This window comes from Pseudophryne corroboree, chromosome 3 (assembly GCF_028390025.1).
Source record: "Pseudophryne corroboree isolate aPseCor3 chromosome 3, aPseCor3.hap2, whole genome shotgun sequence".
In the NCBI taxonomy this organism is placed as follows: domain Eukaryota; kingdom Metazoa; phylum Chordata; class Amphibia; order Anura; family Myobatrachidae; genus Pseudophryne; species Pseudophryne corroboree.
In genome coordinates, this window is record NC_086446.1 from 107,363,092 (window position 1) to 107,387,930 (window position 24,839).

At 47.4% G+C, this 24,839-nt stretch overlaps 1 protein-coding gene across 2 annotated transcripts in view; it reads left to right on the top strand.

The window, feature by feature from the left end:
• Window positions 1-550: 550 nt before the first annotated feature.
• The window catches only part of UNC93B1 (unc-93 homolog B1, TLR signaling regulator), a 146,635-nt gene continuing 122,346 nt past the window's right edge, over window positions 551-24,839 (top strand). The window contains exon 1 of one of the 2 annotated variants that reach the window (XM_063958394.1): window positions 551-653. The gene's annotated coding sequence lies outside the window, so the exon portion shown is untranslated. Of the gene's footprint in view, window positions 654-2,152; window positions 2,242-24,839 lie in introns of those variants that run through there. The other variant, XM_063958393.1, reaches the window with a different exon arrangement.

The window sequence follows — 24,839 nt, forward strand, 5'->3', positions numbered from 1 at the left end:
TCACTCAGAGCCCTGAGCCTGTCACATACAGGCCCAAGCTCCGCCCCCAGACTGTACGGGGAGCTGCTGCTGATGCTGGAAGCCTGGTAAGTTTAATGGCTTCTTGTTTAATGGAATCAACAGTGTGTGTGTACTGCATGTGTGGTGTGGTGTGTGTGTCTACTGCATGTGCGTGTACTGTGTGTGTGTGTATACTGTGTGTGTACTGTATGTGTGCTGAATGTATGTATACTATATGTGTGTGTGTAGTGTGTACTGTGTATATATATATATATATATATGTGTGTGTGTACTTTGTGGGGGTGTACTGTGTGTGTATACTGTGTGTGTATAGTGTGTACTGTGTGTCTGTATATGTGGGGGTGGTGAGTGTGTGTACTTTATGTGTGTGTAGTTTGCACTTGTGAGTGTACTGTATGATGTGGTGTGTGTGTGTATATATATATATATATATATATATATACACACACACACACACACACACACACACACACACACAAACACTGTTCCCCCGTTGCCCTGACGCTGTTCCCCCAGATGTACCCTGTCGCTAGGCAACGGACGGCGCGGAGGTGATCATGTCATAGCCGGCGGACGGAGACGCGGCGCTCGACTCACCGTGTGCTGGTGGCAGTAATTCCTACCTACTTAAGGTAAGCTTCTCACTATAGTCTTGTTGTATGTCACCTTGAAGAAGGGGCGTGTAAACCCTGAAACGTCGGTGGTGCATTTTTTGCAAATTATTTAAATACAGTTTTGACTTTTTTCATTAAGCCTCTGGAGTGCCGCTGTTTGTTTCCCCTAGCAACGGGGGAACAGTGTTTGTGTATACCATTCATACTGAGGGTACCGGAGCAGATATATATATTAGTCCATGTGAATGAACTAGCACTCTTTGCTGGAATCCTTATACGCAGGGTGCCATCACTGAGCAGTTAATGTGTAATGTGTCGAATAAACTGCGGCACTCCAAGTAGATGTAGAAAATCTTTAGTGGAAAAGTATCATTACATCAGAGTCATGTGGCTTATGTTTCGGTGCCACTCAAGCAACTTTCTCAAAGCAGACAAAAGATGTCTGCTCTGGAGTGGGGCTGTCACTTCCCTCCTCACGATGTATAAGAACCAGGCGCACTCGGTGGACTTGGTGAAAAAAATAGTGCTTTAGTGTGACAAAAATGCAATTAGGGCATAGCTTGCCAACGTTTCAGCGCCGCACAGCGCGCTTTTTTCAGGGCTCTATGCTGTAGAACAAACAGCATAGAGCCTTGAAAAAAGCACCCTGCATGGACCCCACATGCTCCCATCCAGCGTGGAGTGTTGTCATGACAACACGCACACTGGGGGGAGGGACGTCATCGGCCGGGAACTCAGGGAGCGGCCCTGGAAGTCTCCTGGAGCGGATGCCGCAGGGAGGATGCCTTTTCACTGGCGGACTTCTCACCTTTATAGGTAGGCACCTTTTTCTTAATTTTGTTCACATCACGCCCATTTACGCAGACCACTCCCCCACACCACTGGTCATGCCCCCATATCCCCCACATCATTAGTCACACCCCCAGCAGCAGCGCATAATAGGCCCTTTTGAAATTTCAGCTCCAGGCCCATGTGGACCTTAATCTGGCACTGCCCAGCGCAATTAGCTCCATGGGGTGCATTTAATGCAGATTTATTCTTGTAGCTCCAGAGGCTGCAAATCCATGTTAGGTACACCCTTCCGGGTCTTATTGCGTGGGGTAGCGGCACTAATTGAATAGCTCCAGGCAGAGCTTTAGCCGCGCAGTAAGCCCCGCAGCCAATTGAATCTACCACTTTGTCTTTCATATATATATTTGAAATAAGTCTGTTATAAAAAAAAATTTATGCATGAAAGAAAAATCCAGATTATTTCAATTTAGTTTCAATTCACATCACAGTCTAAAAATACAGCAACACAAAATGACTCATACATGGAGAAAACACAAAACACTGCTGTGAAAGAGGAACATGGACAAGGAAGTGAAAGCAGATCTGCCCGTAGCAGCAGGTTCCTCTCACTGATCTGATCCATCAGATGTAAGGGACTGTCGCTGGCTGCAGTCTCTGTGTATGTGTGTATGTGTGTGTGTGTGTGTGTGTGTGTGTGTGTGTGTGTGTGTGTGTACCTCCCCTCCAGCTGCCCAGGACTCTCCTCCCATTACTTGCTATGCTTCCTCTTTCACACATGGAGGAAAGTTAGAAGAAGTACGCCTGACATTTACAGGTACTGTACCTAATAAACGTCTAACTGTGAGTAGCGTCTAACTGTGGCGGTGACTGGAGTGCAGTCACAGGGATTCACTCTTGTACATGACAGTAAGAGTACTGGGCTAGGGGCTGACAGTGTGTTTGGGAACCCTGTTACATTAGCTGCCTTAGATCAGGAACTGCAATGTCCCAAAACCTTTGAGCTGGCATTCCTTTTAGTCTCTTCCCCGAGATATGCATGTATGGCTGGCTGGTATATGTGTGTGTGTGTGTGTGTGTGTGTGTGTGTGTGTGTGTGTGTGTGTGTGTGTGTGTGTGTGTGTGTGTGTGTGTGTGTGTGTGTGCGTGTATGTATGTATGTATGTATGCTTTACTTTTCAGTTCATGATAATGTCCTGTAATCAGTGTTACAATAACAATGGCCCTCATTCCGAGTTGTTCGCTCGCTAGCTGCTTTTAGCAGCATTGCAAACGCTAGTCCGCCGCCCTCTGGGAGTGTATCTTAGCTTAGCAGAATAGCGAACGATAGATTAGCAGAACTGCTACTAAATAATTCTTAGCAGTTTCTGAGTAGCTCCAGACCTACTCCTAGATTGTGATCAGCTCGGTCCGTTTAGTTCCTGGTTTGACGTCACAAACACGCCCTGCGTTCGGCCAGCCACTCCTGCGTTTTTCCCTGACACGCCTGCGTTTTTTTAGCAGACTCCTGTAAAAACGCTCAGTTACCTCCCAGAAACGCCCCTTTCCTGTCAATCACTCACCGATCAGCAGTGCGACTGAAAAGCGCCGCACGAACACCAGCAAATCTAAGTTTTGTGTTAAATAACTTAGCGCATGCGCGCTGCGTACCATGCGCATGCGCATTTTCCACCTATTCGCTGCATTGCGAAAAACGGCAACGAGCGAACAACTCGGAATGGCCACCAATGTCTCTAATAATTCAGTTCTCTCTGGCTCTGTTCGCTAACTCAGGTTTTCCCAAGCTCAGTCCTCAAGGCACTCTAACAGTCCATGTTTTAATGATATCCATGCGTGTTTAAATATGCATACCTCCCAACTGTCCTGTATTTCGTGGGACAGTCCTGTTTTTTTGGGACTGTCCCGCTCTCCCTCCCGCGGGCCGCAGTGTCCCACGGTGGGGGAGGGTGGGAGTTGGGAGCCTCCTGTCACTCACTGCTTTGCTAGGCAGACCAGCTGTGAATAGATGCTAATGAGGGGCAAAGTCCGAACTCTGAACCAAACAGGTCCTGGCACTGGTCCGAATTAACAGCATATCTTCCAATAGTCCCGATTGTAGTAGGCATGTTCCAAAATCATGTAAACCCCAAAGCCCAGCGATTGTTAGAAAGTGGGTGCAGTCTTGCCTGAATGTGGTCATGATTGTACAGGTTCAGGTCATGGTTTAGGACTGGGACATTTTTGGAACTAAAGTGTCTTTAAATATGAAATTAGAAATGTCACAGAATTGTCCCAGTGTGATGGGAGTAAGCTTGTTTAATTTTTTTTTTTTTTTTTTACATTTATGCCTAATGTGCACTGATTCCATTTTCTGCAGTGGGGTACACTGGGGTTCCACAGGGATAACATCGGGGTGTAGAGTTGGATCTTGATCCGAGGCACCAACAGGCTAAAAGCTTTGACTGTTCTTAGGATACATAGCACCGCCTCCTCTATAACCCCGCCTCCAGGCACTGGAGCTCAGTTTGTAAGTTGGTGCCTGCAGGGGATCCGGTCTGAAGATCGACAGTGTCTAGATCGACAATGTTTAGGTCGACCACTATAGGTCGACAGTCACTAGGTCGACATGGATGGAAGGTCGACAGGGTTTCTAGGTCGACATGTGCTAGGTCGACAGGTCTAAAGGTCGACATGAGTTTTTCACATTTTTTTTCTTTTTTTGAATTTTTTCATACTTAACGATCCACGTGGACTACGATTGGAACGGTAAAGTGTGCCTAGCGAAGCGGTAGCGGAGCGAAGGCACCATGCCCGAAGCATGGCGAGTGAAGCGAGCCATGCGAGGGGACGCGGTGCACTAATTTGGGATCCCGGTCACTCTACAAAGAAAACGACACAAAAAAAAAATCCTCATGTCGACCTTTAGACCTGTCGACCTAGCACATGTCGACCTAGAAACCCTGTCGACCTTCCATCCATGTCTACCTACTGACTGTCGACCTATAGTTGTCGACCTAAACATTCAGAGCCGGCCCTAACCAATATGATGCCCTAGGCAAGATTTTGGCTAGTGCCCCCTAGCACCACTGCTGGTTCTGCCTCTGACCTTGCACTTCTTTCCCAGAACCATCACCCCTCAGCCATAGCAGTCCTTATTTTGGTGTTTGTACCCCCTATATTTTAAATAGGAACAGTTCGCACATTTGGCGCACAGCCCACAAAGGGGTGTGTTTTTGCTGGCAAGGGGCATGGCCACACAATAGTAACCCCAATTCCAAATACGCCACACAGTACTGCACTTTATTCACATTTGATCATGCGATAGTTTCCATAATTCATATTACATCCCACAGTAGTATCACTTTACCTTATAAACGTTACTCCTCACAGTAGAGCCCCTTATTCACATTACATCACACTGAATTGCTCCTTATTCACATTACACTACACCCTATTGCTCTTTATTCACATTAGACGACACAGTAGTGCCCTTTCTATACGCAACACCACATAGAAGAGCACCTTAAACACATAATTCCACACAGTAATGCCCCTAACACATATGAGACACATTATTAATGTCCTTCTAAACATAATGTGCTTACACATTATGATGACAACCTTTATTAATGCCCTTTCACACATAATGTCCCTTACACATATGCCGCACATTATTAATGCCCTAATACACATAATGACACACATAGTGCCCCCTGCACATTTGCTGCACATTGTTAGTGCCCCTATACATATAATGACACATACAGTAGTACCCTGTTACACATACAGTATGCCACACATTATTAATGTCCTTAAACACATAATGACACACATAGTGCCCCTTATACATATGTTGCACATTATTAATGCATTTTTACATGACACACATAATGCTCCTTACACATATTCCGAACACTACTGCACAACCAACCCACTCACATGCACACAGCACTCACACTGCCGCTAACACTGTGACCTCTGCCTCTGCTTGGATACAGATGTGTCCTCATAAATATTGCCTCAGTGCTAACGTCGGGCAAATTGTTTAATGAAAATGCATCTTATTTGCATTGTTATGTGGCTAGGATGCACAAGCAGCTTCTGCTGATTAAAATGATATACAGCATGCCTTTATACTGTGTGAGACTGTGGCTGTATCTGCATATGAATTGCTACACACAGAATATAGGCATGCCGCATATCATTTTAATCAGCAGAAGCTGCTGATGCCCCTGGGCATATCAAATGCCCTAGGCAATTGCCTAGTTTGCCTATAGCTATGGCCGGCTCTGTAAACATTGTCGACCTAGACACTGTCGATTTGATGAACCACACCCGCCTGCAGTGCAGGCAGCTAACAGGGAGGGCTGTGCTGGGCAGCCCTGAAAATAGCTTTTCAGAAGACAGAGGACTTCAAGTGCTATATGTCCTTCTGACATATCATGCTGCGGCTTCCTCACTTCCCCCGGAGGCACTATATACTCCCGTGCCCTGGTTACCGGGTACTTACAGAGGAGTGCTCCAGTTTCCGCTAGGGCACACACACTTGCCGCTGCTCTCTGGGATTGCGTGACCGCATCAAGGGAAGAGGTAAGAGGGTCCCCCAGGCGGGACCCGCTGGAAATCGCGATCCGGCGCGGCCTTTAGGAGACGGAACGCGCACACTGGCGTAGACACTGTGGCCATGCAGGTACCCCACTAGACCACCAGGGCAAGAGCACAGGTCGGAATACCTCATAATCCGTTTTGCTAAGGCCCGCAGTACCCGGTGGTGAAGTCCAGCAAGGGGCTAAGGCTCTGACCTGTAGCCCCTCCCCCAGCCCCAGGCGCCATTTACTGCTAATGTTCCCACCCTGGTGCTGCATCTCTGCATATCAGCGTTTGGGCGCCATTACACACATGCTGAGCTGACTTTGGGACTGCTGGGTGCTGTCTCCTCTGTAAAGCCGCCTACATCATCAGCGCTGAGCATTTACAGAACGCTTAAGTATTCTACATGTCTTTTAGACAGTGTTAGTTAAGAACAAGTGCATACATTCAGGGCTATTTAGTACAAGTACCCTAGGATATACATCCAGTCTTTACTGTGCATTGTTATATCTATATACATATTTAGCATTACTTTGTGGTGCAGTTACTTAGTATTGCTAGTCCACTGCAGTTTTATTGTTGTTTGTAATAATTTCTGCATTGTACATGTGACTGTGTGTATGTGCCAGTAGCTGCTGTGTGATTTCCATTCCGTGTATCTCACATATACTGCTATCCCTATATTCTGTACCCTGAAGGGGGCTAAGGTGGTCATTCCGAGTTGATCGCTTGCTACCGTTTTTCGCAGTGCAGCGATCAAGTGAAAAAATGGCAATTCTGCGCATGCACATGGTACGCAGCGCGCATGCGCTAAGTACTTTCACACAAAACTTTCTAGTTTTACCCAAGCTCGAGCGACGTTTTTCAGACGCTCGAGTGTTCGTAGTATGATTGACAGGAAGTGGGTGTTTCTGGGCGGCAACTCGGCGTTTTCAGGGAGTGTGCTAAAAAAAACGCAGGCGTGCCAGGCAAAAACGCAGGAGTGGCTGCAGAAACGGGGGAGTGGCTGGCCGAACGCAGGGCGTGTTTGTGACGTCAAACCAGGAACTAAACTGACTGGAGTGATCGCAAGATAGGAGTAGGTCTGGAGCTACTCAGAAACGGCATGACATTTTTTAGTAGCAATTCTGCTACTCTTTCGTTCGCACTTCTGCTAAGCTAAGATACACTCCCAGAGGGCGGCGGCCTAGCGTGTGCAAAGCTGCTAAAAGCAGCTAGCGAGCGATCAACTCGGAATGAGGGCCTAAGTGCATCAGGGTTCTCATATAATATAGTGTTTCACAGGATATACTCTTGTGGTATTTTTCTCTGTGTACACCATGGGGGTAATTCTGAGTTGATCGCAGCAGAAATTCTGTTAGCAACTGGGTAAAACCATGTGCACTGCAGGGGAGGCAGATATAACAAGTGCAGAGAGAGCTAGATTTGGGTGGGGTGTTTTCAATCTGCAATCTAATTTGCAGTGTAAAAATAAAGCAGCCAGTAGTTACTCTGCACAGAAATAAAATAACCCACCCAAATCTAACTCTTTCTGTACATGTTATATCTGCCTCCCCTGCAGTGCACATGGTTTTTCCCAGTTGCTAACAGAATTCCTGCTGCGATCAACTTGGAATTACCCCCCATATACCTCTTAAATCCTCTGTGTGTGCTCTGCTTGCAGTCACACTATACAAGGGGATTTTTGCCAGGTACTTTGTCTGCTTATATTGTACTATACAATACAGTTTCGCTTTCATATAATGTCAGTTAAACAGGGTGATAAATAATTCTATGGCTGATCCTGCAACATGCAGTGCTACTGCCATTGATGTCTCTGAGGAGAATATTGCAGCTGAGGGTTCAGGTAGTGGGGGTTTTATACCCCTCAGTCAGTCTATAGCAATGGAGGCGACTCATGACCCGCCGTGGGCTACATTTTCTACTTTACTGACTACGCTGGTAAATAGACATGCACCCCCTATGGGACCTTCTGTGCCATTACAGCCACATATTGGGGGTCATTCGGAGTTGATCGCTAGCTGTCGTTGTTCGCTGCGTAGCGATCATTGAAAAAGGCGAATCTGCGCATGCGTATGCACCGCAATGTGCACGTGCGTTGTACGGGTACTAAGTCCTCTGTGGTTTTGCACTGGTTCTAGCGACGATTCCAATCGCACAGCCAAACGCAAGGAGTTTGACAGGAAGTGGGAGTTTCTGGGTGTCAACTGACCGTTTTCTGGGAGTGTTTGGAAAAACGCAGGCGTGGCCGGACGTTTGCTGGGCGGGTATCTGACATCATTACCGTGTCACTCGTCACAGCAATCATCGCACAGGATAAGTAACTACAGGGCTGGTCTTGTTTTGCACAAAATGTGTTTGAAGGCGTTCTGCTGCACAGGCGTTCACACTCCTGCAAAGCGCAAATACACTCCCCTGTGGGCGGTGACTATGCGTTTGCACGGCTGCTAAAAACTGCTAGCGAGCAATCAACTCGGAATGACCCCCATTGTCCCTGCAGTTAATCCGCCATGGGCAGGTACTCTGTCCTCTCAGTTACAGCAATTAACTTTGGCTAAGCAAAATCCTAACCCTCGCCTGCCTAAGACCAAGGGGTCATCTAAGCGGGCTATTACTTCCTCACAATCCACACATGTTTCAGTTACTTCATCTGATGAAGATGGCGCATATACTGACCCCTCAGACACTGATGCAGATGCTTCTGATGGGAAATCTATGACACAAGTGGATGTTCCTGACCTCTTGGAGGCTATCAGGCTGATTCTTCAAATTGATGATGACAAAAGAACCTCCAGCTCCCTCTAAGAAACCAGATAAGTTCAAGTGTCAGAAGGTTTATAAATTAGTTTTCTCTTACGTCCTAGAGGATGCTAGGGTCCACATTAGTACCATGGGGTATAGATGGGTCCACTAGGAGCCATTGGCACTTTAAGAGTTTGAGAGTGTGGGCTGGCTCCTCCCTCTATGCCCCTCCTACCAGACCCAGTTTAGAAAATGTGCCCGGAGGAGCCGGTCACAGCTAGGGGAGCTCTACAGAGCTTCTTTAGTAAAAGTTTTCTTTTAGAGTTTATTATTTTACATGGAGGCTGCTGGCAACAGCCTCCCTGCTTCGAGGGACTAAGGGGGGGAGTAGTCTCCGCCCTGCGGGGTCTGAGCCACTATCTCCGCTGACAGGACACTGAACTCCTGAGGGGATCGAATGTTCCCCGCCACAGGGGATCGCTCACCCCGGCAGCATGCCGCCACCCCCTTACAGAGCCAGATGATCAGCAGAGGCGAGATATGGTGGCACAAGGGTAGGAGCGCAGCACTGAGCAGCTGCGCTCCGGGAAGGCTCACCGGCACACAGTGTTGGCGCTTTGAGGGGCGTCCTGAGCCAGCGACTTAATACCCTACACTGGTCACAGACGCTAACCGGAGACTGAACCCTCAGGCTAGCGTCACAATCCTCCGTACTGAGACGCTCAACAGGGAACTAAATCCCCCGCCTTGCGACAGAGTCCTCAGGCCAGTATAAAGAATTTGTGAGGGAATACGCGCCATCTTCAAGGGGCGGAGCTTCTCCTCAAAGCGAACCCAGCAGCGTTCAGCACCATTTTCCTGCCTGCAGTTCCTGTACACAGACGCTGACAGAGCTATCCCTCCAAGCAACTCCAGCTATACTGTGCGGTACCAGCGGGTTATAGAAGGGGGGGGGGGGGGGGCGGTGAATTAGATCTGTGCAACTATTACAGTACACAGTGGGCGCTGATAAGGGGTGTATTTTATATATAACAGGGCTGTGTGGGGTTGGCTCTGATCTCTGTGTCTCTCTTGCCATTCTCAGGGGGGAAACTTTGTCTACCCTACCGTGTGTGTGTGTGTGTGTGTGTGTGTGTGTGTGTGTGTGTGTGTGTGTGTGTGTGTGTGGAGTGTTTGGGGTCTCCAGTTAGCTATGTCCAGGGACTCTGTGTCATATGCAGCCGAGGACATGTCCTCTCAGGATTATCTCATTCCATGTAATAAGGATTGCACTGTTGTAGCGCAGATACCAGCAAGGGAGCCGGAGTGGTTATCCTCTATCAAAACTATGATTTCTCTGATTTCTGCTAGGGTTGCTCAGAATGAATCTGCAACTCAGGTTTTACAGAATTCTATGGCCCCCCCCCCCCGTGGATTCCCACAAACGTGCTCTTGCCCAGATCATGCAAGACGACACGGATACCGACTCTGACACGGCAGACGGTGATGGGGACGTGCTCAGGGGGCCGCATCTCTTGCAAAATGGGTGCAGTTGATGATAGAGGCTATTAGAGATGTGTTGAATATAGAGATGAGAACCAAACCCCCCCAACTCCACGTGGTTTACACGGGTCCGAGGCAGCCTCGGTTCTTCCCGCCTGACTTGGAAAATCCGGACGAGGCAAAATGTCATCATCCCGCTGTCGGATTCTCGCGAGATTTTGATTCCATATAAAGAGACGCACGTCGCCGCCATTTTCACTCATGCATTGTAGAGAGAGCGAGAGGACGTGGCTACGTTCTCTCAGTGGAAAGCTCAATATCAGCTCAATATCAGTGCTCAGTATCAGTGCTGCATTGTGGTGAACAGTATACTACAGTACAATAGTCCAGTGCTGCATCTCGCTGCTCAGTGTCAATTCTAGTATCCTCATCAGTGCTCAGTATCAGTGTTCATTGTCTTGTGCTGCATTGTGGTGACCGGTATACTTACTACAGTACAATAGTCCAGTGCTGCATCTCGCTGCTCAGTGTCAGTTCTAGTATCCTCATCAGTGCTCAGTATCATTGCTCATTGTCTTGTGCTGCATTGTGTGGTGCTCAGTATACTACAGTACATTACTAATAGTGCGGGGCTGCATCTTGCTGCTCAGTGTCAGTTCTAGTATCCTCATCAGTGCTCAGTATCACTGCTCATTGTCTTGTGCTGCATTGTGGTGCTCAGTATACTACAGTACATTACTAATAGTCCAGGGCTGCATCTTGCTGCTCAGTGTCAGTTCTAGTATCCTCATCAGTGCTCAGTATCACTGCTCATTGTCTTGTGCTGCATTGTGGTGCTCAGTATACTACAGTACATTACTAATAGTCCAGGGCTGCATCTCGCTGCTCAGTGTCAATTCTAGTATCCTCATCAGTGCTCAGTATCAGTGTTCATTGTCTTGTGCTGCATTGTGGTGACCGGTATACTTACTACAGTACAATAGTCCAGTGCTGCATCTCGCTGCTCAGTGTCAGTTCTAGTATCCTCATCAGTGCTCAGTCAGTATCATTGCTCATTGTCTTGTGCTGCATTGTGTGGTGCTCAGTATACTACAGTACATTACTAATAGTGCGGGGCTGCATCTTGCTGCTCAGTGTCAGTTCTAGTATCCTCATCAGTGCTCAGTATCACTGCTCATTGTCTTGTGCTGCATTGTGGTGCTCAGTATACTACAGTACATTACTAATAGTCCAGGGCTGCATCTTGCTGCTCAGTGTCAGTTCTAGTATCCTCATCAGTGCTCAGTATCACTGCTCATTGTCTTGTGCTGCATTGTGGTGCTCAGTATACTACAGTACATTACTAATAGTCCAGGGCTGCATCTCGCTGCTCAGTGTCAATTCTAGTATCCTCATCAGTGCTCAGTATCAGTGTTCATTGTCTTGTGCTGCATTGTGGTGACCGGTATACTTACTACAGTACAATAGTCCAGTGCTGCATCTCGCTGCTCAGTGTCAGTTCTAGTATCCTCATCAGTGCTCAGTATCATTGCTCATTGTCTTGTGCTGCATTGTGTGGTGCTCAGTATACTACAGTACATTACTAATAGTGCGGGGCTGCATCTTGCTGCTCAGTGTCAGTTCTAGTATCCTCATCAGTGCTCAGTATCACTGCTCATTGTCTTGTGCTGCATTGTGGTGCTCAGTATACTACAGTACATTACTAATAGTCCAGTGCTGCATCTCGCTGCTCAGTGTCAGTTCTAGTATCCTCATCAGTGCTCAGTATCATTGCTCATTGTCTTGTGCTGCATTGTGTGGTGCTCAGTATACTACAGTACATTATTGATAGTCCAGGGCTGCATCTTGCTGCTCAGTCAGTTCTCAGTATCATCCTCATCAGTGCTCAGTATCACTGCTCATTGTCTTGTGCTGCATTGTGTGGTGCTCAATATAATACAGTACATTACTAATAGTCCAGGGCTGCATCTTGCTGCTCAGTGTCAGTTCTAGTATCCTCATCAGTGCTCAGTATCACTGCTCATTGTCTTGTGCTGCATTGTGTGGTGCTCAGTATACTACAGTACATTACTAATAGTCCAGTGCTGCATCTCGCTGCTCAGTGTCAGTTCTAGTATCCTCATCAGTGCTCAGTATCATTGCTCATTGTCTTGTGCTGCATTGTGTGGTGCTCAGTATACTACAGTACATTACTAATAGTCCAGTGCTGCATCTCGCTGCTCAGTGTCAATTCTAGTATCCTCATCAGTGCTCAGTATCAGTGTTCATTGTCTTGTGCTGCATTGTGGTGACCGGTATACTTACTACAGTACAATAGTCCAGTGCTGCATCTCGCTGCTCAGTGTCAGTTCTAGTATCCTCATCAGTGCTCAGTATCATTGTTCATTGTCTTGTGCTGCATTGTGTGGTGCTCAGTATACTACAGTACATTACTAATAGTCCAGTGCTGCATCTCGCTGCTCAGTGTCAGTTCTAGTATCCTCATCAGTGCTCAGTATCACTGCTCATTGTCTTGTGCTGCATTGTGGTGCTCACTATACTACAGTACATTACTAATAGTCCAGTGCTGCATCTTGTTACTCAGTGTCAATTCTAGTATCCTCGTCAGTGCTCAGTATCACTGCTCATTGTCTTGTGCTGCATTGTGGTGCTCAGTATACTACAGTACATTACTAATAGTCCAGGGCTGCATCTCGCTGCTCAGTGTCAGTTCTAGTATCCTCATCAGTGCTCAGTATCATTGCTCATTGTCTTGTGCTGCATTGTGTGGTGCTCAGTATACTACAGTACATTACTAATAGTCCAGTGCTGCATCTCGCTGCTCAGTGTCAGTTCTAGTATCCTCATCAGTGCTCAGTATCAGTGTTCATTGTCTTGTGCTGCATTGTGTGGTGCTCAGTATACTACAGTACATTACTAATAGTCCAGGGCTGCATCTTGCTGCTCTGTGTCAGTTCTAGTATCCTCATCAGTGCTCAGTATCACTGCTCATTGTCTTGTGCTGCATTGTGTGGTTCTCAGTATACTACAGTACATTACTAATAGTCCAGTGCTGCATCTTGCTGCTCAGTGTCAGTTCTAGTATCCTCATCAGTGCTCAGTATCACTGCTCATTGTCTTGTGCTGCATTGTGGTGACCAGTATACTATACTGCAGTACATTACTAATAGTCCAGTGCTGAATCTCGCTGCTCTGTGTCAGTTCTAGTATCCTCATCAGTGCTCAGTATCACTGCTCATTGTCTTGTGCTGCATTGTGGTGACCAGTATACTACAGTACATTACTAAAAGTCCAGTGTCTTGTGCTGCATCTTGCTGCTGTAGGGTGCTGTGGTAGTGTCCTGTCACTGTGCATAGGTCATCATCATTCCAGTCACAGTGGTATCTGGTATCTTTCTAGTGGTTTCTAATTCCAGACATTACTGTCTAATTCCATATATATTACTGGCATATAATTCCACACATTAAAAAATGGAGAACAAAAATTTGGAGGGTAAAATAGGGAAAGATCAAGATCCACTTCCACCTAGTGCTAAAGCTGCTGCCACTAGTCATGGCAGAGACGATTCAATGCCATCAACGTCGTCTGCCAAGGCCGATGCCCAATGTCATAGTAGAGAGCAGGTAAAATCCAAAAAACAAAAGTTCAGTAAAATGACCCAAAAATCTAAATTAAAAGCATCTGAGGAGAAGCGTAAACTTGCCAATATGCCAGTTACGACACGGCTAGTGGTTCAGCTTCAATTGAGGATGGAAGCACTCATCCTCCCGCTAGAAAAATTAAAAGAGTTAAGCTGGCAAAAGCACAGCAAAGAACTGTGTGTTCTTCTAAATCACAAATCCCAAGGAGAGTCCAATTGTGTTGGTTGCGATGCCTGACCTTCCCAACACTGGACAGGAAGAGGTGGCTACTTCCACCATTTGCATGCCCCCTGCAAGTGCTGGAAGGAGCACCCACAGTTCCTGATATTCAAATTGAAGATGTCACTGTTGAAGTACACCAGGATGAGGAGGATATGGGTGTTGCTGGCGCTGAGAAGGAAATTTACAAGGAGGATTCTGATGGTGAGGTGGTTTGTTTAAGTCAGGCACCCGGGGAGACATCTGTTGTCCGTGGGATGATTAAGGCCATTGACATGCCTGGTCAAAATACAAAAAAAATCACCTCTTTGGTGTGGAATTATTTTAACAGAAATGCGGACAACAATTGTCAAGCCGTGTGTTGCCTTTGTCAAGCTGTAATAAGTAGGGGTAAGGACATTAACCACCTAGGAACATCCTCCCTTATACGTCACCTAGAGCACATTCATCAGAAGTCATTGACAAGTTCAAAAACTTTGGGTGACAGCGGAAGCAGTCCACTGACAACTAAATCCCTTCTTCCTCTTGTACCCAAGCTCCTGCAAACCACCCCACCAACTCCCTCAGTGTCAATTTCCTCCTTAGACAGGAACGCCAATAGTCCTGCAGGCCATGTCACTGGCAAGTCTGACGAGTCTTCTCTTAACTGGGATTCCTCCGATGCATCCTTGAGTGGAATGCCTACTGCTGCTGTTGCTGCTGGCGCTGCTGTTGTTGCTGCTGGGAGTCGATCGTCATCCCAGAGGGGAAGTCGGAAGACCACTTGTACTACTTCCAGTAAGCAATTGACTGTCCAACAGTCCTTTGTGAGGAAGAATAAATATCACAGCAGTCATCCTGTTGCAAAGCGGATAACTCAGGCCTTGACAACTATGTTGGTGTTAGATGTGCGTCCGGTATCCACCATTAGTTCACAGGGACTTAGAGAATTGCTTGAGGTAGTGTGTCCCCGGTACCAAATCCCATCTAGGTTCCACTTCTCTAGGCAGGCGATACCGAGAATGTACACAGACGTCAGAAAAAGAGTCACCAGTGTCCTAAAAAATGCAGGTGTACCCACTGTCCACTTAACCACGGACATGTGGAAAAGTGGAGCAGGGCAGACTAAGGACTATATGACTGTGACAGCCCACTGGGTAGATGTATTGCCTCCCGCAGCAACAACAGCAGCAGCGGCACCAGTAGCAGCATCTAGCAAACGCCAACTCGTTCCTAGACCGTCTACGCTTTGTATCACCGCTTTCCATAAGAGGCAGACAGCTGACAACCTCTTACGGAAACTGAGGAACATCATCGCAGATTGGCTTACCCCAATTGTACTCTCCTGGGGATTTGTGACATCGGACAACACCACCAATATTGTGCGTTCATTACATGTGGGCAAATTCCAACACGTCCCATGTTTTGCACATACAATGAATTTGGAGGGGCATAATTTTTTTAAAAACGATAGGGGCGTGCAGTAGATGCTGACGGTGGCCCGAATAATTGCGGGCCACTTTCTGCATTCAGCCAACGTGTCCCGAAGACTGGAGCGCCAGCAAGCACTCCTGAACATGCCCTGCCATCAGCTTAAGCAAGAGGTGGTAACGAGGTGGAATTCAACCCTCTATATGCTTCAGAGGATGGAGGAGCAGCAAAAGGCCATTCAAGCTTATACATCTGCCCACGATATAGGCAAAGGAGGGGGAATGCACCTGACTCAAGCGCAGTAGAGAATGATTTCCATGTTGTACAAGGTTCTCCAACCCTTTGAACTTGCCACACGTGAAGTCAGTTCAGACACTGCCAGCCTAAGTCAGGTCATTCCCCTCATCAAGTGACAATATACAGATTTTCAAACCAGCGCTCCAACACAAAGCGCTTCAGGGTAGCCTTCACTGGTCGCCCCACTCATTCTGGTACGCAGAACTACCCCACTAATGTTGGTGGAGTTTATTTTATGAATTTATTCTATGAATTTTAGCTGCTAAATATAAAAATAAAAAACTGTACTTCACTATATTCCTTTTTCCTGGTTTATTTTGGAGGGACGAAGAGGTTGTCCGTTTGGCTCCTAAGGAAAAAGTGAGAGAATTACAGAACATTCACCAGAAACTAACTGGATATTAAGACTGTGGACTGTTATATACCTCAGAGGGTGCGCACTTTTGCAAATTGGAATTGCATTCCCCTCATCAGACTTTTGCAGAAGCAGCTGGAGAGATTGAAGGAGGAGCTAAAATGGAGCGATTCCGCTAGGCATGTGGGACTTGTGGATGGAGCCCTTCATTCGCTTAACCAGGATTCACGGGTGGTCAATCTGTTGAAATTAGAGCACTACATTTTGGCCACCGTGCTCGATCCTAGGTTTAAAGCCTACGTTGTATCTCTCTTTCCGGCAGACACAAGTCTGCAGATGTTCAAAGATCTGCTGGTGAGACACTTGTCAAGTCAAGCGGAACGTGACCCGCCAACAGCTCCTCTTTCATTTTCTACCGCCACTGGAGCTGCCAGGAAAAGGATAACGGTGATGCAGGGCAGTCAGGAGCAAGTGTTGACATCTGGTCCGGACTGAAGGACCTGCCAACGATTACTGACGTGTCGTCTACTGTCACTGCATATGATTCTGTCACCATTGAAAGAATGGTGGAGGATTATATGAGTGACAGCATCCAAGTAGGCATGTGAGACAGTCCGTACGTATACTGGCAGGAAAAAGAGGCAATTTGGAGGCCCTTGCACAAACTGGCTTTATTTTACCTAAGTTGCCCCCCCCCCCCCCCCCCTCCAGTGTGTACTCCGAAAGAGTGTTTAGTGCAGCCGGTCACCTTGTCAGCGATCGGCGTAGGAGGTTACTTCCAGAAAATGTGGAGAAGATGATGTTCATCAAATTGAATTATAATAAATTCCTCCGTGGAGACATTTACCAGCAATTGCCTCCAGAAAGTACACAGGGACCTGTGATGGTTGATTCCAGTGGGGACGAATTAATACTCTGTGAGGAGGAGGATGTACACAGTGAAAGGGGTAAGGAATCGGGTGATGAGGAGGAGGTGGACATCTTGCCTCTGTAGAGCCAGTTTGTGCAAGGAGAGATTGATTGCTTCTTTTTTGGTGGGGGCCCAAACCAACCAGTCATTTCCGCCACAGTCGTGTGGCAGACCCTGTCGCTGAAATGATTGGTTTGTTAAAGTGTGCATGTCCTGTTTATACAACATAAGGGTGGGTGGGAGGGCCCAAGGACAATTCCATCTTGCACCTCTTTTTTTTATTTATCCTTGCATCATGAGCTGTTTGGGGACTATTTTTTTAAGTGCCATCCTGTCTGACACTGCAGTGCCACTCCTAGATGGGCCAGGTGTTTGTGCCGCCCACTTGGGTCGCTTAGCTTAGTCATCCAGCGACCTCGGTGCAAATTTTAGGACTAAAAATAATATTGTGAGGTGTTCAGAATAGACTGGAAATGAGGGGAAATTATGGTTATTGATGTTAATATTACTATAGGATCAAAATTACCCCCAAATTCTATGATTTAAGCTGTTTTTGAGGTTTTTAAAAACAAAACAAAAACCACCCAAATCCAAAACGCACCCGAATCTGACAAAAATTCGAAAGGGAGGTTTTGCTAAAATGCGTCCGAATCCAAAACATGACCGCGGAACCGAATCCAACACACAAAACCCGAAAAATGCCCGCTGCACATCTCTAGTTGAATATTACTGACACAACACCTGAACAGGTTGAGGAGGTGTACTTCACTGACAATAAGAAAGCCTCGCTAACCTTCTCTGCGTCCAAAGAATGAAATGCTATATTTGAAAAAGCATGGGAAAATCCAGAGAAAAAATTCCAGATCCCTAGGAGGGTCTGGTTGCTTTCCCCTTCCCTGAGGAGGATAGAAATGGGAAAACCCACCCATAGTGGACGCATCTGTATCCAGACTCTCAAAAAAGGTGGTTTTACCTGTCCCAGGATCAACCACCTTAAAGGAGCCGGCTGATCACAAGATTGATACTACACTAAAATCCATATATACTGCTTCAGGGGCGATACTCCGTCCTACTATTGCTTGTGCATGGATTTCCAAAGCTATAGTAAAGTGGTCATGCACGTTACTTGAGGATTTGGATACGTTAGATAAGAGTGTCATTGAATTGTTTCTCCGTAACATTCAGGATTCTGCAGGTTTTATGGTTGGATCCATGAAAGACCTTGGTTCAATGGCTGCAGGAATTTCTTCCATGTCCGTCTCAGCTCGTCGAGGACTGTGGCTGCGCCAGTGGTCTGCCGACGTGGAATCCAGGAGAGGTGTGGAGACCCTACCCTACACAGGTCAGGCTCTCTTTGGGGAAGCATTGGATGTATGGATCTCCACGGCTACAGCGGGTAAGTCCCACGCTTCTTCCCTCAGCAGCTCCTGCTACGAAGAAAACTTTTTCTTCACCTGTGTCTCAGTCCTTTCAGGTTTCTAAACCAAGAAAGACCAAACCAGCCAACACCTTCTTTATAGGGGGCTGACCAAAGTCCAAGAAACCTGCTGCGGCAGGTTCCTAAGAACAGAAGCCTGCTTCAGGTGCACCAAAGTCCTCCGCATGACGGTGGACAGCGCAGCCTGGAGGTAGGGCCGGTGGGGACGAGACTCAGACATTTCAGTCACGTCTGGGTGTCGTCCGGCCCCCTGGGTACTAAATATTGTGTCCAAGGGGTACCGGCTGGAATTTCAAGATCTCCCTCCTCATCGGTTCTTCACATTGGGCTTGCCAGCTTTGCCGGCAGACTGGGCTACCCTACAGGGAGCCATCCAATAGTTGGTGGAGGCACAGGTCATTGTACCAGTCCCTCCTCAAATGCAGAACACAGGTTACTATTTGAACCTTTTCGTGGTACCGAATCCGGATGGTTCGGTCAGACCCATTCTGAACTTAAAAATCACTAAACCCCTTTCTGAGGGAGTTCAAGTTCAAAATGGAGTCTCTAAGGGCAGTGATATCAGGTCTGGAAGAGGGGGAATTCCTGGTATCCCTGGATATCAAGGATGCGTACCTCCACATTATGATTTGTCTGCCGCATCAAACTTATCTCCAATTCGCTCTGTTGGACTGTCATTTTCAGTTCCAGGCCCTACCATTCGGCCTCTACACAGCACCAAAGGTTTTCACCAAGGTGATGGCGGAAATGATGGTTCTCCGCAGGCAGGGGGTGAACATAATTCCGTATCTGGACGATCTGCTGATAAAGGCATCGTCCAAGTAGAAGCTGTTTCAGTCAATAGCTCTCACGACCCAGCTTCTCAAGGAACATGGTTGGATCCTGAATATCCCAAAATCACATTTGGAACCAACCAAGAGGTTGTCCTTTCTGGGAATGATCCTCGACACGGAGGTGCAGAGGGTGTTTCTTCCAGAGAAAAAAGCGTTGGTGATACAAACAATGGTCCGGGATGTCCTGAAGCCAGCCCAGGTGTCGGTTCATCAGTACATTCGCCTTCTGGGGAAGATGGTGGCCTCTTACGAGGCTCTGCAGTATGGGAGGTTTCACGCTCGGTCCTTCTAACTGGATCTCCTGGACAAGTGGTCGGGATCCTATCTTCACATGCACCAGAGAATACGTCTGTCGCCAAAGGCCAGGATTTCACTCCTCTGGTGGCTGCAATTACCTCACCTTCTGGAGGGCCGCAGGTTCGGGATTCAGGACTGGATCCTTCTAACCACGGATGCAAGTCTCTGGGGCTGGGGCGCAGTCACTCGGGGAAACCTTCCAAGGAAGGTGGTCAAGTCTGGAAGCCGGCCTGCCGATAAACATTCTGGAACTAAGAGCCGTATACAACGGTCTTCTCCAAGCGGCCCATCTTCTGAGAAATCAGGCCGTTCAAGTACAGCCGGACAACATAACGACAGTGGCTTACATAAACCGACAAGGCGGAACGAAGAGCAGAGCTACAATGTCAGAGGTAACAAGAATCATCCTCTGGGCAGAAAAACACGCGTTGGCGCTGTCAGCAATCTTCATCCTGGGAGTAGACAACTGGGAAGCGGACTTCCTCAGCAGACGCGATCTCCATCCAGGGGAGTGGGGTCTCCATCCGGAGGTGTTCAAGGAGGTAACAGATCTTTGGGGCGTACCCCAAATCGACATGATGGCCTCTCGTCTCAACAAGAAGCTTCTGTGGTATTGTTCCAGGTCGAAGGACCTGCAAGCAGTGGCGGTGGATGCCCTAGTGACTCCGTGGGTGTTCCAGTCGGTGTACGTGTTTCTTCCACTTCCACTCATTCAAGGAGTTCTCAAACTCATAAGGAGAACAGGAGTTCAGGCAATCCTCATTGTTCCGGACTGGCCAAGAAGGGCTTGGTACGCAGATCTTATGGATCTACTGCTAGAAGAGCCGAGGCCTCTTCCTCTTCGAGAGGACCTGCTGCAGCAGGGGCCGTTCGCCTATCAAGACTTGCCACGGCTATGTTTGACAGCATGGAGATCCTAGCTCGGAAGAGCATTCCGAACAAGGTTATTCCTACCCTGCTACAAGCTAGGAAAGGAGTAACGTCTAAACATTACCATTGTATTTGGAAAAAATATGTGTCTTGGTGTGAGTCCAAGAAGTTTCCTACGGTGGAGTTTCAACTGGGACGGTTTCTCCTATTCCTGCAAGCAGGTGTGGATATGGGCCTGAGGTTAGGATCCATAAAGGTCCAGATTTCGGCCCTATCCATTTTCTTTCAGAAACAGTTGGCTGCCCTCCCTGAGGTTCAAACTTTTTTGAAGGGAGTTCTGCACATCCAACCTCCCTTTGTACCGCCTACGGCGCCCTAGGATCTTAACGTGGTGTCGCAGTTGCTCCAGTCGGACTGGTTTGAACCTCTACAGGAGGTTAAGGTCAAGTTTCTAACGTGAAAGGCTGTCACTTTGTTGGCCTTAGCTTCTGCTAGACGTGTGTTGGAGTTGGGGGATTTGTCATGTAAAAGCCCATACTTGATCTTCCATAAAGATAGAGCTGAGCTTCGGACATGTCAGCAGTTTCTTCCGAAGGTTGTGTCAGCATTTCATGTCAACCAACCTATTGTGGTGCCAGGACTCCTCAATTTCGTCAAAGTCCTTAGATGTTGTAAGGGCTCTAAAAATCTATGTGAGGAGGACTGCTCATCACAGAAAATCGGACTCTCTGTCTGTCCTGTATGATCCCAAGAAAATTGGGTGTCCTGCTTCTAAGCAGAAGATATCTCGCTGGATCAGGTTCACTATCCAGCATGCGTATTCTATGGCAGGCTTGCCGTGTCCTAAGTCTGTTAAGGCCCACTCTACTCGTAAGGTGGGGTCTTCCTGAGCGGTTGCCCGGGGTGTCTCGGCTTTGCAACTCTGCCGAGCAGCTACTAGGTTGGGATCAAACACGTTCGCAAAGTTCTACAAGTTCGATACTTTGGCCTCTGAGGACCTAAAGTTTGGTCAAGTGGTTCTGCAGGAGCTCCCTCCTGTTCTGGGAGCTTTGGTACATCCCCATGGTACTAATGTGGACCCCAGCATCCTCTAGGACGTAAGAGAAAATAGGATTTTAATTACCTACCGGTAAATCCTTTTCTCGTAGTCCGTAGAGGATGCTGGGCACCCGCCCAGCGCTTCGTGATCCTGCAGTGGTTATTTAGTTCAGTACTGCTTAGTTCTTGGTAAGTACTGTTTTGTTACTTGGTAAGTAATCCTGTTCAGCCATTGCTGATGTTTCAAGCTTGGGTTGCCTTTTGTGTGAGCTGGTGTGAATCTCGCCACTATCTGTTTAATCCTTCTCTCAAAGATGTCTGTCTCCTCGGGCACAGTTTCTAGACTGGGTCTGGTAGGAGGGGCATAGAGGGAGGAGCCAGCCCACACTCTCAAACTCTTAAAGTGCCAATGGCTCCTAGTGGACCCGTCTATACCCCATGGTACTAATGTGGACCCCAGCATCCTCTACGGACTACTAGAAAAGGATTTACCGCTAGGTAGTTAAAATCCTATTTTGCCCCACTCTGACCACTTAGTTGACATACGACAGGAATCCTGGGAGTATCCAGGAAATAAATTCTCCCTGTCTAAAAAGATGCTAGCTCGTTATTCCCTCGCTGCAGAGTTAAGTAAAAATTGGGAAACGCCACCGCCGGTGGACTCACAAGTCGCGCGTCTGGTGGTGTCCTCTGCTCTGCTTGTCACTACTGTCACCTCTCTGAAGGAACCGACGGAGAAGGTGTGAAGGGTTGCTTGAAGTCTATTTACACTCTTGCTGGAGCTGTGCACAGGCCTACTATTGCGGCCTCTTGGGCTGCTAAAGCTATTGAGGCCTGGGTTCAGGAAGTTGAAGCGGAACTACCATCTAATTTTCCGATAATGCTAGACAGTGTCTTTCATACATTATTACAGCCTCTCATTATATTCAGGAGGCGGCAGCTGATGCAGGTATCCTGGCGGCCAAAGCGTCTACTACGTCTATTCTGGCTCGCCGAATCCTCTGTTTGCGGTCCTGGTCTGTAGATCTGGACTCTAAAAAGACCTTGGAGGTGATCCCTTTTAAGGGAAACATACTTTTTGGGGAAGACCTCAATAAGACTGTTGCTGACTTAGCATCGACTAAGGCTGCATGTCTACCTAGTACTACACTTTCGGCCCCGAAGGCTAAAAGTACTTCCTTCCGTTCCTTTCGACATCCAGGTAAAGCAAAGGGTCAGGCGTACCCGAAACAGGCTCGCACTTCCAAACCCACTAAGGCCAAACCTTAACATGCCTGGGCTGCCTGTCAGCCTGCTTTCAAAACAGACAAGCCTGCCGCATGACGGGGCGGGCCTCCCTCAGGGGGATCCCAGGGTGGGAGGCCAACTTCTACGGTTTGCTCAGGTATGGTCACAGACCACTTCGGACGTCTGGGTAAGGGAAGTCGTCGCTCACGGATACGCCATCTCTTTCAAGAAACGTCCCCTTCGCCAGTTTTGCTTGACAAACGTCTCCACAGATCCGGTGAAAGCAAAAACTCTCCATCTGGTGATGCAATCCCTCCTGGACACGGGAGTGATAGTGCCGGTGCCTCTGACTTAGAGAGGCAGGGGGTACTTAGAGATGAGCGGGTTCGGTTTCTCTGAATCCGAACCCGCACGAACTTCATGTTTTTTTTCACGGGTCCGAGCGACTCGGATCTTCCCGCCTTGCTCGGTTAACCCGAGCGCGCCCGAACGTCATCATGACGCTGTCGGATTCTCGCGAGGCTCGGATTCTATCGCGAGACTCGGATTCTATATAAGGAGCCGCGCGTCGCCGCCATTTTCACACGTGCATTGAGATTGATAGGGAGAGGACGTGGCTGGCGTCCTCTCCGTTTAGAATAGATTAGAGAGACACTTGATTTACTAATTTTGGGGAGCATTAGGAGTACTCAGTACAGTGCAGAGTTTTGCTGATAGTGACCACCAGTTTTATTTATAATCCGTTCTCTGCCTGAAAAAAGCGATACACAGCACACAGTGACTCAGTCACATACCATATCTGTGTGCACTGCTCAGGCTCAGGCCAGTGTGCTGCATCATCTATTATCTATATATAATATTATATATATCTGATTATCTGTCTGACTGCTCAGCTCACACAGCTTATAATTGTGGGGGAGACTGGGGAGCACTACTGCAGTGCCAGTTATAGGTTATAGCAGGAGCCAGGAGTACATAATATATTATATAGTGAGTGACCACCAGACACACAGTGCAGTTTATTTAATATATCCGTTCTCTGCCTGAAAAAAGCGATACACACAGTGACTCAGTCAGTCACATACCATATCTGTGTGCACTGCTCAGGCTCAGGCCAGTGTGCTGCATCATCTATATATATTATATATCTGTCTGACTGCTCAGCTCACACAGCTTATAATTGTGGGGGAGACTGGGGAGCACTACTGCAGTGCCAGTTATAGGTTATAGCAGGAGCCAGGAGTACATAATATTATATTAAAACAGTGCACACTTTTGCTGCAGGAGTGCCACTGCCAGTGTGACTAGTGACCAGTGGTGACCTGACCACCAGTATATATAATATTAGTAGTATACTATCTCTTTATCAACCAGTCTATATTAGCAGCAGACACAGTACAGTGCGGTAGTTCACGGCTGTGGCTACCTCTGTGTCGGCACTCGGCAGCCCGTCCATAATTGTATATACCACCTAACCGTGGTTTTTTTTTCTTTCTTTATACATACATACTAGTTACGAGTATACTATCTCTTTATCAACCAGTCTATATATTAGCAGCAGACACAGTACAGTGCGGTAGTTCACGGCTGTGGCTACCTCTGTGTCGGCACTCGGCAGCCCGTCCATAATTGTATATACCACCTAACCGTGGTTTTTTTTTCTTTCTTTATACATACATACTAGTTACGAGTATACTATCTCTTTATCAACCAGTCTATATATTAGCAGCAGACACAGTACAGTGCGGTAGTTCACGGCTGTGGCTACCTCTGTGTCGGCACTCGGCAGCCCGTCCATAATTGTATATACCACCTAACCGTGGTTTTTTTTTCTTTCTTTATACATACATACTAGTTACGAGTATACTATCTCTTTATCAACCAGTCTATATATTAGCAGCAGACACAGTACAGTGCGGTAGTTCACGGCTGTGGCTACCTCTGTGTCGGCACTCGGCAGCCCGTCCATAATTGTATATACCACCTAACCGTGGTTTTTTTTTCTTTCTTTATACATACATACTAGTTACGAGTATACTATCTCTTTATCAACCAGTCTATATATTAGCAGCAGACACAGTACAGTG